Raw genomic sequence first — 17182 nt, 5'->3', positions numbered from 1 at the left:
CCAGGAAGGTCAACTCAGTCAGGAGTTAACTCAAATAGGGGACGACCCAGAGTGCAAAATGAAAGCGATCAAGGAAGGGTTTTCCATATGACCCAGGAGGATGTTAGAGCAGCATCAGATGTGGTGGCAGGTATGCTGCAAATGAATGACTATCAAATGCATGTTTCGTTTGATTCTGGTGCCACTCACTATTTATAGCAAATAAAAATGTAACCAAATTGAGTAAGGAAACAAAAAGGGTAGAAAAAGGATTTATTATTGGGACACCTTTGGGTGAAACTGTGGAAACAAATGTTGTATTTGAAGGGGTGGAAATTAACATTAATGGGTGTGAACTAAAAGCATATTTAATACCCCTAGAATTAAGTGATTTTGATATAATTCTAGGTATGAATTGGTTGGGCAAAAATAAGGCTCGTCTAGACTGCTTTGCAAAAACAGTAACCTTTCAAGGGGCTAAGGGTGAAACAATGGTCTTTAAGGGGGAGAGAACTTCCAACTTTCCAAATATGATCTCGGGTATGGTTGCGAGAAAACTACTAAAGAAAGGTTGTACAACATACCTTGCTTATGTGATAAATTCAGAAAAGGGTAAAATAAGACTGTCTGACATTCCAATTATGAGGGAATTTCCGGATGTATTTCCGGAAGAATTGCCAGGACTACCCCCAGAAAGAGAAGTTGAAGTCACCATAGATACATTGCCTGGGGGTGTCTCCTATAGCCCAACCACAGTATAGAATGGCCCCAAAAGAATTGGATGAGTTGAAAATTCAATTGCAGGAGCTTTTAGACAAAGGGTTCATACGACCAAGCAACTCACCTTGGGGGGCACCTGTATTATTTGTGAAAAAGAAGGATGGAACATTAAGGCTTTGTATAGATTACCGTCAGCTGAATAAAGTGACGGTAAAGAACAGATATCCACTTCCGCGGATAAATGATTTGTTTGATCAGTTGAAGGGTGCCAAAGTATTCTCAAAGATTGATTTAAGATCAGGATACTACCAAATGCGAATCAAGGAGCAAGATGTGCCAAAAACTGCCTTCAGAAATCGCTACGGACACTTTGAGTTGTTAGTGCTACCCTTTGGATTAACTAATGCTCCAACACTTTTTATGGATTTAATGAACCAAGTATTCCAACCATACCTTGATAAGTTTGTTGTCGTATTCATCGATGACATCTTGGTTTACTCCAAATCCTATGAGGAGCATGAACAACACTTGAGACAAACACTACAGACTCTGAGGAGCCGCCAGTTGTGTGCCAAGTTGGATAAATGTGACTTCTAGTTAAAAGAAGTTACCTTTTTGGGGCATGTAGTGTCTTCAAAAGGCATTTTTGTGGACCCTTAGAAGGTGGAAGCAGTTTTGAGATGGGAAAGGCCTACTACAGTAACTGAAATTCGTAGTTTTCTCGGATTGGCAGGGTATTATAGAAGATTTATTGAAGGGTTTTCAACGCTAGCAACTCCATTAACACGACTCACCAGGAAGAACATAAGATAGGAGTGGTCAAAGGAGTGCGAGGAGAGCTTTCAAGAATTGAAGAGAAGGCTTACTACTGCCCCCGTACTAATCCTTCCATCCGGAATAAAAGACTTTGTAGTCTACAGTGATGCCTCAAGAAAAGGACTGGGTTGTGTTCTAATGCAGCATGGAAAAGTAGTTGCCTATGCATCGAGACAACTGAAGACTCATGAATTCAACTATCCAGTTCACGACTTAGAATTGGCGGCAGTAGTTTTTGCTTTGCGAGTATGGAGGCACTACTTATACGGATCCCAGGTCCAAATTTTCACGGATCATAAAAGCCTTAAATATCTGATGTCGCAGAAGGAGTTGAATATGCGACAACGGAGATGGGTAGAATTAATTAAAGACTATGACTGTATTATAGATTATCATCCAGGAAAAGCGAATGTCGTCGCGGATGCTCTCAGCCGTAAAGACAAAGTGATTAGGAGTGGACCAACGACTTGGAATGAGGAAACCATGATTGAGCTAAAGAGATTGGGGGCAATATTAGGTGTAAGTCTAGAAGGATCCTTAATGGATCAACTAAGGGTGAAGTCAGGATATCGAGAGCAAATATTAGAGGCACAACAGCATGATGATGAGGTGTCAAAAGTGAGAATCAAACTAGAATCAGGGGGTGAAACTCTTTTTCGAATGGGTGATGATGGAATAGTGATGTTGGGGCAACGTATGTATGTGCCTGACAACAAAACCCTTAAACAAAAGTTACTACGAGAAGCACACGAGTCTAAGTTCACTGTACATCCAGGTAGTACTAAGATGTACCATGATATGAAGCAATACTACTGGTGGCCAAATATGAGAAAAGAAGTGGCTGGTTACATGGCAAAGTGTAGTATTTGCCAACAAGTAAAAGTAGAACACCGAAAACCGGCAGGGCTGTTACAACCATTACCAATCCTTGAGTGGAAGTGGGAGATGATCACAATGGACTTTGTGTCGGGACTACCCAGAGGAAAGAGGGGAAATGATGCAATCTGGGTCATTATGGATCAACTAACTAAGTCTGCCCTTTTCCTACCAGTAAAGATGACAGATCCAGTTGACAAGTTGGTTAAGATTTATGTGAACAAAGTTGCAAGGCTTCATGGAGTCCCAATATCAATTGTTTCAGACCGAGACCCAAGATTTACTTCACGTCTCTGGCCGAGCATACAACGTGCCTTAGGGACAAATTTGAGTATCAGTACTGCCTTTCATCCACAGACTGATGGCCAATCTGAGAGAGTTATTCAGATCTTAGAAGATTTACTTAGGGCATGTGCTTTGGAATTTGGAGGAAACTAGGAGGAGCATCTGTCACTAGTAGAATTCACGTATAACAACAGTTATCAGACAACAATTGGAATGGCCCCTTTTGAAGCTCTTTATGGCAGAAAGTGTAGGACACCCTTGTGTTGGGAAGAAGTTGGGGACAGAAAGCTGTATGGGGTAGAATTAATACAAATCACTATTGAAAAAGTGAGGATCATTAAGGATCGAATGAAAGTGGCTTAGGATAGACAGAAGAAGTATGCAGATATTCGAAGAAGAGCACTTGAATTTTGTCCGGGAGATAAAGTATGTCTGAAGGTAGCTCCATGGAAGCACATGCTGAGATTTGGCATGAAGGGGAAGTTAGCTCCGAGGTTCATTGGACCATTCGAAATCTGAAAATGTATCGGACCTATAGCTTATGAAATAAACTTGCCCTCACAGTTGGCCAAGGTTCACAATGTATTCCATGTTTCTTTGCTGCGAAAAGCTGATGTAGATTCTTCGAGAGTGTTACCTCAAGTGCCAGTGGAGGTAAAAGAAGACTTAACACTTGAGGTAAGACTGATAAAGATACTCGATTGGGGCGAGAAAGAACTTCGTAATAAGAAAGTTCCCATCATTAGAGTCTTATGGCGAAGCTCACAAATCGAGAAAGAAACATGGGAGAGAGAATCAGAAATGAGACGAAAATTCCCCGACTTGTTTATAAACTCAAGTACATCACTTAAATTTCGAGGATGAAATTCTATTAGGAGGGGAGACTGTAAACCCCGGGAAAAAATAATAAATAAATAAAAGTGAAGAAATTCATGCGTATGATTAAATAAAAACAGAAATTCAGAAACTTTTGAATATAAATTTCTGGGCGAAATAATTCGAGACATTAAAATAAACCCGATACTGTTGAGGGTTGGATTTAATTGAAGAGAATAATACACTTAAAGGAAAAGGGGGGGTCTAAATGCAAATAAGGAAAAATATAGAATATAAATACTCTCTCCTCACCAAGACAATTTGTAGGAACCACAAGGAGAGAAAATAGGGAGTTTTATACCCATTCTCGAGAAAGTAAGAGAGAAACACTAAAATTTCAAGAACCCATCCAAGATTAAGAGTTTAAAGATGGGATAAACACTTGAGAGCAAAGGATTACCAAGAAATTGAACAAGAAAAAAGACAGGAGGGAAATTGAACAAGAAGAAAAGAAAGGAGGGAGTTGAAAATCTTCAACTGGTTGAAGATCAAAATCTTAATTTGTACCGGGTAAGGTATTCTAAACATGATCTTAAAAATATTCATTTTTTTAAATTCGATGAAGAATTGATGCCTTGATATTGAATAATAGGTTAGGGTTCTTAGACATAAACTAGGGAAAAAGTTCTTATTGTTGAGATTAAGTTAATTCATATGTGTGGTATGTAGTTTATGAAAAGTATTGTGTGAAGGGGAGGGGGAGACGAATCTGGACAGACTTGTCTCCTAACTTTCGATGAGATTTCGGGTAGGAGGATGAGGTGATTAGGATCGGGTTCCCCATAGAAATTGTATATTTGAATGTTAGCTAACCAAGGAAACTGGTCTTGCTCAATTTGGAAATGTTGAACTCCAGTTATGGGTTACCAACTGAGACTGAGTCGTGACTGATTATGCAGGGCAGTAGGACTAATTAGTAAATGAACAATTTTGACTATCTTGGAGGCAAAACTGGGTTCTCCTCCCTCAGAGAACTAGTAGCCTCGTGTCTTAGCTTTCTAACGAGATCAATCTCAGTTAAAATGGAGTTTTAGAACTTTAGATATAGTTAAAAATCTGATGAGTGTTCAAACAATAACAATTGGAAATTGGACAGTAACAGTTCAAAGTCAAATAGTAACAGTTCAAAGTCAAACAATAATGGTTGGAAAAGTCAGACAGTAACGGTTGGAAAAGTCAGACAGTAACGGTTGGAAAAGTCAAACAGCAACAATTGAAAAAGTCAAACAGTAACGGTGGAAAAAGTCAGACAGTAACGGTTGGAAAAGTCAGACTGTAAAGGTTGGAAAAGTCAGACAGTAACAAATGAAAAAGTCAGACAGTAACGGTTGAAAAAGTCAAACAGTAACAATTGAAAAAGTCAAACAGTAACAGTTCAAAGTCAGACAGTAACAGTTGAAAATTAGACAGTAACAGTTCAAAATTAGACAGTAACAGTTGGAAATTGGACAGTAACAGTTCAAAGTTAGACAGTAACAATAGACTTTCATGTGAATACTATAAATAAGAATATAAACGAATTGAGTCATACGAACACTTGTATATTGAGATATTAACTCTGAAAATATCCATGATATATGTATGTATGTTATTATGAGGAAATAAACATGCATAGAAAGTAGCATATGAGTGATGGATGAATATGAATTCTCTATAATATCGGCTTGAAAGAATCATAACAAAAAAAAAACTTCCTTGTGATTCAGGAGGAGCAACCAGGATTGGATCTTCGGTTAGGGGAGGTCGTGAGACAGGCGAAGCAGGTGCGTGATTTTCCCTCCTATTTACACTTATACAATTTAAAACCCTTCTGTTGAATGCAATTATAATAAATATCGTGTTTAATGTAAATAAAGCCTAGTGTATTTACAAGATTAGCTTCAGCTAATGGCATCCGTGATAGGTTTGCCGGGATATGATTTACACGACTAACTACGGCTAATGGCATCGTGAGACAGGCGAAGCAGGTGCGTGATTTTCCCTCCTATTTACACTTATACAGTTTAAAACCCTTCTGGTGAATGCAATTATAATAAATATCGTGTTTAATGTAAATAAAGCCTAGTGTATTTACAAGATTAGCTTCAGCTAATGGCATCCGTGATAGGATTGTCGGGATATGATTTACATGATTAGCTTCGGCTAATGGCATCCGTGATAGGATTGTCGGGATATGATTGACACGATTAGCTTCGGCTAGCTTCGGCTAATGGCATCCGTGATAGGATTGCCGGGATATGATTTACACGATTAGCTTCGGCTAATGGCATCCGTGATAATATGATTTACACGATTAGCTTCGGCTAATGGCATCCGTGATAGGATTGCCGGGAATTGAATTACAGGATTAAACCTTACAAGGTCACCCAGTTTATGCAAGTAAATAAGATTATTCAATTAAGAATATAAAAATGTGTGTTAATTGGGTTTAAAAGATTTACAAGCAAAATATAAGTTCTTTGTTAGAATTCTCATGGATTTGATAGAAAGTTAATACTTCATTCGTATTCATTACATGAACATACATATATTCTTTATCAATATAATGGTATGTTTATTTATGTAACATGTCCATCAAACATTCAGGAAGATCATTAGTTTAGGACTCTACTTTGTGAAGTTTATGTAAATATTTAACTTAAAACAAAAGGGAATTAACGTGTTTATATAGTATACTTTTGTGCAAACCTTGATGTATTTATAAAGGTTTAGCTTAGCATGTAGTATTTTTAGTTATCTAGTAATTAACCATTTTGAAATATTTAAGAACACTTCTTATATTGTAAATACTTTCTTTGCATGTTAGTATTCCTTTTCCTTTAAATTTTATGATATGATGTGTTGGACTATATTCATATTGAACTTACTTGTAGGATATATATATTGTGTGGATTGTATGAGGTGTGGAATTATGAGGTTTGATATAAGGTCCGGAATTAAGGGACCTTGTGATGATGGGTTGATTGAGTAAACTGATAGTAGTCGATAACTTGGGATGTTCTAAATGCAAACGAAACTCTGCCGATTTTTGAAAAAAAAAAAATTTACCCTCAAATAAAGAGGATATGTTGGAATCTTTTAACATTGATCGAGTTGTACAGTCGGACTATTACAATCACAGAGGGTTTTATCGATGGAATATATCCGTCAGCATTTGACAGTAGCTGCCACCATCACCGACGAATTTACGGACGGATATATTCGGGCGGTATTACATACTCACCGACAACTTTACCAACGAATATCAGTATTTTACAGTACCTGCTACAGACAGATATTTTCGGTCGGTATTCCAAACACTCACCGACAAATTTATCGACGGTAAGAATTCGTCGTTATGTCACACAATCACAGACGGGATAAATCTGTCAGTATATTTCAAGCAGGAAACTTTTTTTTGGCGTGCAATTTCCGTCTGTAAAACCATCAGCAAATGTTTTTTTTATTTTTCCGAACGATATAGCGACGGACTATGATATTACCGATGAAAGGAAAGCCAACGGACGTATTCTGTCGGTGATGATGTCGGTAAATAAATTACCGACGAACTCTTAATCACATACCGACGGAATATTTCCGTTGGTAAAACTGTGAAATTTTATAGTGTACTTACTTTATATAAGAAGAAATATGACAAAAAATTGTTTTTATAATAAAAACTAATATTTTTCTAATAATATATAATGGACAGACTTAATTTGGATCTGATCATGATTATATATATATATATATATTCCTTTTTCTCTTATGGGCCAATACTAAACACATAAAAAAAAATGTATAAAGCACTTACTAATAAAGGAAATGTAAAAAATTTACCAAACTTTTTTTCTTGTTTGAAATATCAAGGACACTACCAAAATTCTTATATTTACTGACTGAATTTTTCAATTGGTGTCGCACCCTCGCGGCGGAGCGCGGTAGAGCGGCGATCCTCGATTGATTTCGAGGTCTTTTGTTTTATTGTGAACAAGGGAGTCACCACCTAGTATTATGGTTACTAGGAAACCTAACTGGTCTTTAAGAGATTCTAAGGCAAGGGACTGGTTGTGTAAAGGGAAGGTGTTAGCACCTCTAGACGCCCTACCTAAGGTAAGCTACTTGGTGTTTGGTTTGTCTTATAATTGCTATGGTGTTGGTGTTTTCTAATCCCATCAGTTTTTCTCGGTTTAATTCTAACTAAATTTATTAAGATAGAAATTCAAGGAGATTCCATGTGCTTTACAAGCTCATTTTTCCCTTGGTATTTCAAGAGTTTGCGACTCGTAAATCGCAAGGAGGAGGGACAAAAATTTAGAAATCTAGGGTGCTTTAAAAAACCTATTTTTTTTGTCTTAGTGTTTTATACTCTCACGGCTCGTAAACCGTGGAGTAAAAAATTGAAATGTCCTCGATTATAATCAAGGCTTCTTTCAAGCATGTGTGCGGATTTATTATTCCTAGAAAATTATTTTGGATATTTACCACTCCAGGTTTCTTTATCCAAATATTAACAGTGAATAATAACAAATTATTCCCAATAATATTTTGGATATTCATCCTTAAAGGATTTCTTTATCCAAACATTAGCGGTGAATAATAGATGAAATCCTTCTAAAATAAGATTTTTATATTTTTTGGAATATTGGCCAATACCCTTTGGAGTTTTACAAACATGTTGTAAAATCCAGAAATGCAAGAAAATAATTTTTGTGTTTAAGAAATCCATGTGAAAACACATTTTCAAAACTTCAAATATTTGTTTTTTTAGAGGAAATTCAAAAAGATGTTAGGGTATTGGCCGTATGTAACACACAAGAAAACAAATTTTGATATATATGTATACTTGCCGCAGTTGCGTCGAAAACCGGATATTCTAAATATGAGATTGGTATATATTTTTTTTACAAAATAAAAAAAATTCAGACTTTAAAATAAATATTTCAAAAAATAAATCTCTCTCTTTCTTTTATTTTATTCAAAAAAAAAAGAATTAGGTCCGTCCGGGTCACATGCCTCAGCAGGGGACCCAGCAGGACACAAAATTTAGACAAACTGTTCAAGTGAATTATAATTCACTTGAATAGTAACCACAAAAGATTGCACAGTAACATATAATGAAAATGCAAAGCAAAGAGAATGCATGGACTTACCTGGCGCTGAAACAAGTGAAGGAGATGGCACTGTAGTTGCTGCACCCGGTCGCTGGCTACTGGTTCTGGCGAAATAAAACAATGGCCACGCTGGTTTTGGCCTCTTTTCCTTGCTTCTTCCTATTTTCTTCTCTTCTCTTTCCCTCCTTCTCTGTTCTGCTTTCTTTTTCCTTTTTTCTCTTTTCACAATAACGAACAGAAACTCATGTTCTCTGTGTTTTATCTGCACGTCTTCGGCTGTTTTTTTTCTGCTCTTTTCTCTCCATTTTCTCTTCTGTTTATGCTCTTTCTTTCTGTGCTTTTCCACCTTTTTCCTGCTCTCTTTTTTTTTTTGCCTCCCCCTTTAGGTCATTAGAAGGGCTTATATATAGTCTAAATATGTCTCTATTTAGGAAGGATTCAATGCATTAATCCTAGGACGCAAATCCCTACTGATTTGCAGTAAAAAAAACGCAAAAGGAAACTGCAATATTCTGATTTTGTGTTGGTGCTTTACGTCTGATTTCTTTCCAGTTTTGGAGGATGGTGTGGCTCTTTTCTTTCCTTCCATAGGGCCGGCTGCTCCCTTTGAAATGAGGCAACAAAAATGTGGTCTTCAGCTCCAACAATCAGGCATGATGAGAAAGGAAAACATCAGAGAAAAAGGAAAGAAATCAGATGGAGGGTGCAGCTGCAAAGTCTTATTTTCCTTATTCGGTGTGGTAAAAATCCTGTCATTTATGATGATCCAGCCCCCCTCTCCAGCTTTCAATATCCTTCTTCAATTCAATCCCTCATTTTAACACTTTTCGATTCAGTCCTTGGTTCAAAAAAAATCCTTCGAATCAGTCCCGCGAATTTAGGCTATATCCTTCCAGCGGCAAAATTTTCTGCCTTCACGTTAGATATTCAAATAGGAATATCTTGAGCTTCTGATATCTAAATCAAGTGATTCAAAAGCCCAAATTCATCTACGCGTCTAGGACCACAACTTTGATGGAGGAGTCAAAGTGAGATAAAATCTTTTTACAGAACAGAATCTAGGAGTAATTTGGTTGGTCAAAAGGGATCTCCAAGTCTAACTCAAAAACTGACGAATGCCGAGAATCCTGATATGACTGAGAGTATGAACTAAGAACAAAAATCACAAAAACTAGGCCAAAAATTGAGTTTTTTTTTGGTGCAGACTCGGGTCAATATCCTTCTCATGGCAGAATTCTCTGCCTTCACGTTAGATATTCAAATGGGAATATCTTGAGCTTCTGATATCGAAATCAAGCGATTCAAAAGCCCAAAATTATCTACGTGTCTAGGACTACAAATTTGATGGGGGAGTCAAAGTGAGATAAAATCATTTTAGAGAACAGAATCTGGCAGTAATCTAGTTTGTTAAAAAGGTTCTTGATCTGACAATGCTAAGCATACAAATCTGACTGAGACTCTGCCCTAAGAACAATGATCCCTAGGACCTAATAAAGCTATAGGTCAATTTTTCAACATGTCACGAGTGATAGAATATAGCTAGGATGGTCAGATATCGTACGAAACCAAGTCAGAATCAGAGCCTAAATTAGAACAAAAAAATTGCGACAACAGCAAAACCATTTTTTAGAGCAAATTCTGAGGGATTTATCAAACCTTAAAAACAAGACAATGAAGGAATAAATTTAGCATTATGAAGACCCCTAGTCAATCTAAGAAACCTGATGATTTTGGCAGCAGGATAAAGAGAGCAGAAAACAGCTCAAACAGGGTTTCAAAAAAATATTTCTTTTTCTGCTTTTGTCGATCTTCCAGAAACATGAGTTAAACTCCTACACTCATTTCAAAAGAGGTATACAACGTCTCCATCACGTGGGGTCCAAAAATGAGTAACAACAATTGGTATTTGTACTATCATTTCATTGGCAATTAGAAGATAATTAAAATAATATGTAAATCAACACTTAAAACTTAGGAACTGAGTTGCTTGGAAAAAAGAAGAACAAAATCAACTCAAACAAATTTACAACATATAAATAACACACAAAAATAAATACCTGAGAAGGCCTATTTCAAAACCCATAATCTAGCAACAAATAAAATAATTTAATTTAAATTGAACAATAAAATCGAAAAACAAAATCCAACAAAATTGATCTTATATGAAAACAAATCCTACAACAACATTTATACAATTATTAAAACATAAAAATTTATAAATAAAAAAAATATAATGCATAAAAATACAAAAAAAAAGAAGAAAGAAGAAAAATCTTACCTTAATATAGTTGCAAGTGAAGTTGAGAAGTGAAAAGAAAAAATAAATTCATAAAGTATGTTAATTAAAAAAAACTGAGAAGAGAAAAGAAGAAAAGAGGAGAAGACATACCTAAGCGTAGAGAAGAGAAGGAGTTGAGAAGAGAAGAGAAAGAAAGAAAGGGATGCTGATGTTTTTTACATAAAAGGAAGAAGAAAAAGAAGAAGAAGAGGTGTGTCTGTTGTGAAATGAGGGATTCTAGTCTTTTAAGCTCTTCAATTATGAAACACTTTCTGCTCTTCTTGATGCTTCTTGGTGTTTCCATGGTGATTGGGGATGGTATTCTCACACCATGCATCTCAGGTAAAATGATTATTTCATTATCATAGTTAACTACATTATTTCTATATGTAATTAGAATAACATTTCTAATATTTAGAAATTTCTATGCAGTGATTTCTGCTGTAACGGGCATTAAGTATGCTTCCGTTTCACTCACTGATTCATACGTCATGTGGATATCAGTAGTGATATTGGTTGTGTTATTCCAAATGCAAAGATTTGGAACTGGCAAACTCGGCAACATCTTTGCCCCGATTCTTCTAGCCTGGTTCTTCTCAATACCATCAATTGGTGTTTTCAATTTGGTGAAATACGATCCAGGGGTGCTACAAGCTTTCAACCCACGTTGCGTATGGGTCTACTTCAGCAAAAACCCTAAGAATGCTTGGAAATCTCTTGCTGGCATCGTGTTGTGTTTGATGGGAATGCATTTAGTATATTGATGTGAACATATGCATTTTTAATTTAATATTTAACTACTTTTTCCTTGCTCAAAACCAGGTTCAGAAGCTTTATTCGCTGATCTCGGGCATTTTAATATCCAATCTATTCAACTCAGTACTTGTGTTGTACTGTTGCCATCGATAGTGCTTGCCTATCTTGGCCAATGCTCCTACCTGCGAAAACACATTAAAGATGTTAATGACGTTTTCTATCTCTCAATTCCTAGTAAGTACTATCATCGTTGTTCTTATTTTTGTTGTTGAGGTTAATTACAGAGATTGGGGCTTACTCATTTCTTTTTTCTCCCGTGTAGAATCTCTACACTGGCCACAATTTATATTGTCACTATTGGCTTCCATCATTGCAAGCCAGTCTTTGATATCAGCGACATTCTCTATAGTGCAACAATGTGCACTTGATTTTTCAAAGTAAATTACTCATCTACATTTTTTTTTATTAAAATTATAATTTAATGATGAGAATAATAAATATAGAGTTCAACCAAGATTTATTTAGAGAGGCTGATCATTTTTCCTCTCATCTTGAATTAGAATTTATTTAGTAGATCCTAATTTCTTTAAAAATGAACATATATATTTTTATTAATTGCAAGCTAATCAATTCTACTTTCATATTTGAAATCAAGTATTACGTACAACATGTACCAAACCAGCCAAGGATCTCAAATATTATCTGTTAAGGGAGGTATCATGAAGTTTAATTGTATATCCTTAATTTGAATACTCTTATTTACTTCCATGAAATGGGTGACCTTGCCAAGTCTAATCTTGTAATTCATAACCTGACAATCCTATCATGGATGTCATTAGCCGAAACTAATCTTGTAAATTATCTCCCGGTGATCCTATCACGGATGTCATTAGCCGAAGGCAATTCTATCACAGATGCCATTAGCCGAAGCTAATCTTGTAAATCATCTCCCGGCGATCCTATCACGGATGCCATTAGCCGAAGCTAATCTTGTAATTCATCTCCCGGCAATTCTATCACGGATGCCATTAGCCGAAGCTAATCTTGTATTTATGCTATATTTTATTTACATTGAACACGATATTTATTGTAATTGCATTCACCATAAGAATTCTAAATTGTATAAGTGCAAATAGGAGGAGAATCACACACCTACTTTGCCTGTCTCGCAACCTCCCCTAACAGAAGATCCAATCCTGGTTGCTCCTCCTGAATCATAAAGAAGTTTTTGGTTATGATTGCTTCAAGCCGACATTATAGAGAATCCATATTCATCCATTTACACATAGGTTACTTTCTATACATGTTCATTTCCTCGTAATAACATACATACATATATTATGTATATTTTTAAAGTTAGTATCTCAACGTGCAAGTGTTTGTATGACTCAATTCTTTTATATTCTTATATATATAGTATTCACGTGAAAGCCTACCATTACTGTTTAGACATTGAATTGTTACTGTCCAATTTTCAACTATTACTGTCCAACTTTGAACTGTTACTATCCAATTTTCAACTGTTACTGTCCAATTTTGAACTGTTACTGTTTAATTTTCAACTATTACTGTCCAATTTTCAACTGTTACTGTTTGAACACTTATCAGATTTTTAACTATATCTAAAGTTCTAGAACTTCATTTTAAGTGAGATTGATCTCGTTAGAAAGTTAAGACACAAGGCTACAAGTTCTCTAGGGAGGAGAACCCAGTTTTGCCTCCAAAATAGTCAAAATTGCTCATTAACTAATTAGTCCTACTGTTGCTACCCAATTTTTGACTCATGTTTTTGATAAATTTTCAGAAAAAATCAAAAATAGCAAAAAAACAATGAAAACCCCAAATAAATGCATTTTGATATATTTTCATCATTTTTAGCATTTTCAACGTCATCTCAGAAGAAATTAAATTTTCAAAGGTATTTTGAACGCGTTCAACTTTTAACGTGTTAATTTTACAATCACTGATTTTTTGAGTCGACATTGATATTGCTCACTTTAAAAAATACAAAAAATGAGAAAAATCAAAATTACAAAAGAAAAAGAAAAGAAAAGAAATGAAAAAGAAAAGTTGAGGGACCAGTTTGGAAACCTAGCAATATTTCTTCTATAAATACCATGCTACAGTGGAATAGAAGAGGGGGGAGAAAAATTTACAGGCATGGGGGCGAAGAAAATTTTGGGGGAACAGTAAAAGAAAAAACCCTAAAACCCAAAGAACCCCTAAAAAAAATCTATCTTCTGTGCAGCCGCCACCCTTGGAAACAAAAAAAGAGGTCGCCTGTAAATTTCTGTTCTGTTCTGCAAGCTTGTCTTGCTTTGGTTGTTCAAGGGACTCTATTCCTCTTGCTTCAGGGAGTCTGTTCCCTTAGGGTTTTCTCTTCAGCAAGCTTGTCTTGCTTATGGTTTGTACAAGGGAGTTTGTTCCCTTTGCCTTCTGTTCAATACGCTTGTCTTGCTTTTGATTTGGTCAAGGGACTTTGTTCCCTTTTCCTTGTATTGCTGGTCTCTAACACCTTTTTAATCTATAATATTCTTACATTTGATAATAAAAAAAAGAGGTCGCCCCCCCCTTTTGGACGGGAGACAAATCAGAGAGCCCCGTTGGCTCTTGAATTTTTTTTCTCCAAGCCAGTGGCCGCCCCCCTTCCTCCCTAGTCTTCGAAAAAGCAAACTAGAGAAACCCTCCATTTGAAAAGAAAAACCGGAGACCACCTCCCCGTCTTTGCTCTCTTTGGCCAAAACACAGACCAGACCCAAGGCCACACCCACATCAAACTCCCCTGCACACCGGCCTCCACGGTCTCCCTCTCTCAGCTCCCAGAACCACAGGCTGGCCGTGGCCCCCTTGCTCTCTGTCAAAAACAGAGACCAACCGCTCCCCCTTTGCCCTTTGGTTTCTTCTTCTTCCAGCAGCACCAACCCCTCCCCATGCAGTAGCGCCGTCTTCCCCCAGCAGACCCAGCTCCTCCACCCAACAGCCCCATAGCGGCAGCCCCCGCTGTCCTCTTCCCAGTCTTCTCTCAGTCCCACCGCAACAACAACAACAACAACAACCCAATAGCGCCCACAGATCGGCAACCCTTTGGTTATACGCCGGCCACCTGAAGTGAAGGAGACGAAGACGTAAGCCAAAGAAAGATCTGCAGTGGAACAAATCTAAAAAATGGTCGAGAAGCAGATCTAAAAAAGGAGAGAACTGAAAATTGCTTATGTTTGTTGGGTTGCCTTACAGGTGGCTGAGAGATCCATCGCCGGTACGAGCGGGAGGAGAAGAAGAGACGACCCCGATTTACTAGTTTGTTGGTCTTCGTCGGTGATGGCACGTGGATCCACGCACCGCCAGGGGCGGTGGTGCGTGAGGTCCACGCGCCACCAGTGTTCTTGCAAATTCTAGATGGCTTCCCTGCAGTTATTGTTATTTTTGGGGAGTGTATTATGTAATTTTGGAATTGTTAAGGCCTTGTTTGGGTAAATTTTAATTTTTTGTTATTTTGTAATATGTAAAAGTGAGATGTGAGTTGAGGATAGTAAAAAGTGGTGTTAGTGTGTGTTTTCTTTTAATGTAAAGATAAAAAAAAGAGACAATAATAAAAAGAAGAAAAAAAGAATTAAGTGTTTTTTAAAATTTGTATGCAGTCAAGTATCTGAAGGACAAATACAATTTCTATGAAAATGTAAGAACATGTTTCTACATATATTTTGGGATTTAATAACTGATTTATTAAAGCCTTAGAATTTGACTAATATTTTAAATTTTCAAATCACATCAAACCACAAAGCAGCTTACCTCAGGTAGGGTGCGTGCGGGGAGTTAATACCTTCCTTAGCCACAATCACTCCCTTACCCTTGAATATCTGACAAAGACCAGTATATTCAGGTTTCCTAGTAACCCTTGCAGGAGGTGAATGTAAAACATAACAAGAAAAGTTGCAGTTATGGGATAAAAAACAAGTTGATCGAAACTAATAGGATCGTAGAATATCATTGCTAAACTTATTGCTCTCCCTTTCCGAGATTGCAAGTATCTCATCACCACCGTTGGTTGCCAGCTTACATTTTAACCATCTTTACATTCTAAAGAACCAAAAAATATATACAGGAGGTGAATGTAAACATAAAAAGAAAAGTTGCAGTTCTGGGATAAAAAACAAGTTGATCAAAATTAATAGGATCCTAGAACATCGTTGCTAAACTTCTCTCCCTTTCCGGGAGTGCAAGCATCTCATCACCACCGTTGGTTGCCAGCTTACAATTTAACTATCTTTACGTTCTAAAGAACCAAAAAATATATGCAGGAGGTGAATGGAAACATAAAAAAGAAAAGTAGCAGTTCTGGGATAAAAAACAAGTTGATCGAAATTAATAGGATCCTAGAATATCATTGCTAAACTTACTACTCTCCCTTCCCAGGAGTGCAAGCAACTCATCCCCACCATTGATTATCAGTTTACATTTTAACCATCTTTATGTTCTAAAAAACCAAATAATATATACAGGAGGTGAATGTAAACATAAAAAGAAAAGTTGCAGTTCTGGGTTAAAAAACAAGTTGATCGAAATTAATAGGATCGTAGAATATCATTGCTAAACTTACAGCTCTCCCTTTCCGGGAGTGCAAGCATCTCATCACGACCGTTGGTTGCCAGCTTACATTTTAACCATCTTTAGGTTCCAAAGAATAAAAAATATATGCAGGAGGTGAATGTAAACATAAAAAGAAAAGTTGCAGTTCTAGGATAAAAAACAAGTTGATCGAAATTAATAGGATCGTAGAATATCACTGCAAAACTTACTGCTATCCCTTTCTGGGAGTGCAAGCATCTCATCACCACCGTCGGTTGCCAGCTTATATTTTAACCATCTGTACATTCTAAAGAACCAAAAAATATATACAGGAGATGAATGTAAACATAAAAAGAAAAGTTGCAGTTCTGGCATAAAAAACAAGTTGATCGAAATTAATAGGATCCTAGAATATCATTGCTAAACTTACTGCTCTCCCTTTCCGGGAGTGCAAGAATCGCATCACCACCGTTGGTTGTCAGCTTACATTTTAACCATTTTTAGGTTCCACAGAATAAAAAATACATGCAGGAGGTGAATGTAAACATAAAAAGAAAAGTTGCAGTTGTGGGATAAAAAACAAGTTGATCGAAATTAATAGGATACTAGGATATCATTGCAAAACTTACTACTCTCCCTTTCCGGGAGTGCAAGTGTCTCATCACCACCTTTGGTTGCCAGCTTACATTTTAACCATCTTTACATTCTAAAGAAACAAAAAATATATACAAGAGGTGAATGTGAACATAAAAGAAAAGTTGCAGTTCTGGGATAAAAAAACAAGTTGATTGAAGTTAATAGGATCGTAGAATATCATTGCAAAACTTACTGCTCTCCCTTTCCGGGAGTGCAAGCATCTCATCACCACCGTTGATTGTCAACCTATATTTTAACCATCTTTAGGTTCAAGAGAACGAAAAAATATATGCAGGAGGTG

General features: G+C 36.6%; 1 pseudogene; it reads left to right on the top strand.

The window, feature by feature from the left end:
• The window catches only part of LOC133682451 (uncharacterized), a 155080-nt pseudogene extending 152251 nt beyond the window's left edge, over nt 1-2829 (top strand).
• The last annotated feature ends 14353 nt before the right edge of the window (nt 2830-17182 follow it).

The sequence above is a fragment of the Populus nigra genome, chromosome 2 (genome assembly GCF_951802175.1).
Source record: "Populus nigra chromosome 2, ddPopNigr1.1, whole genome shotgun sequence".
NCBI classification, from domain to species: Eukaryota; Viridiplantae; Streptophyta; class Magnoliopsida; order Malpighiales; family Salicaceae; genus Populus; species Populus nigra.
This window is presented reverse-complemented; position numbering and strand designations above follow the sequence as displayed.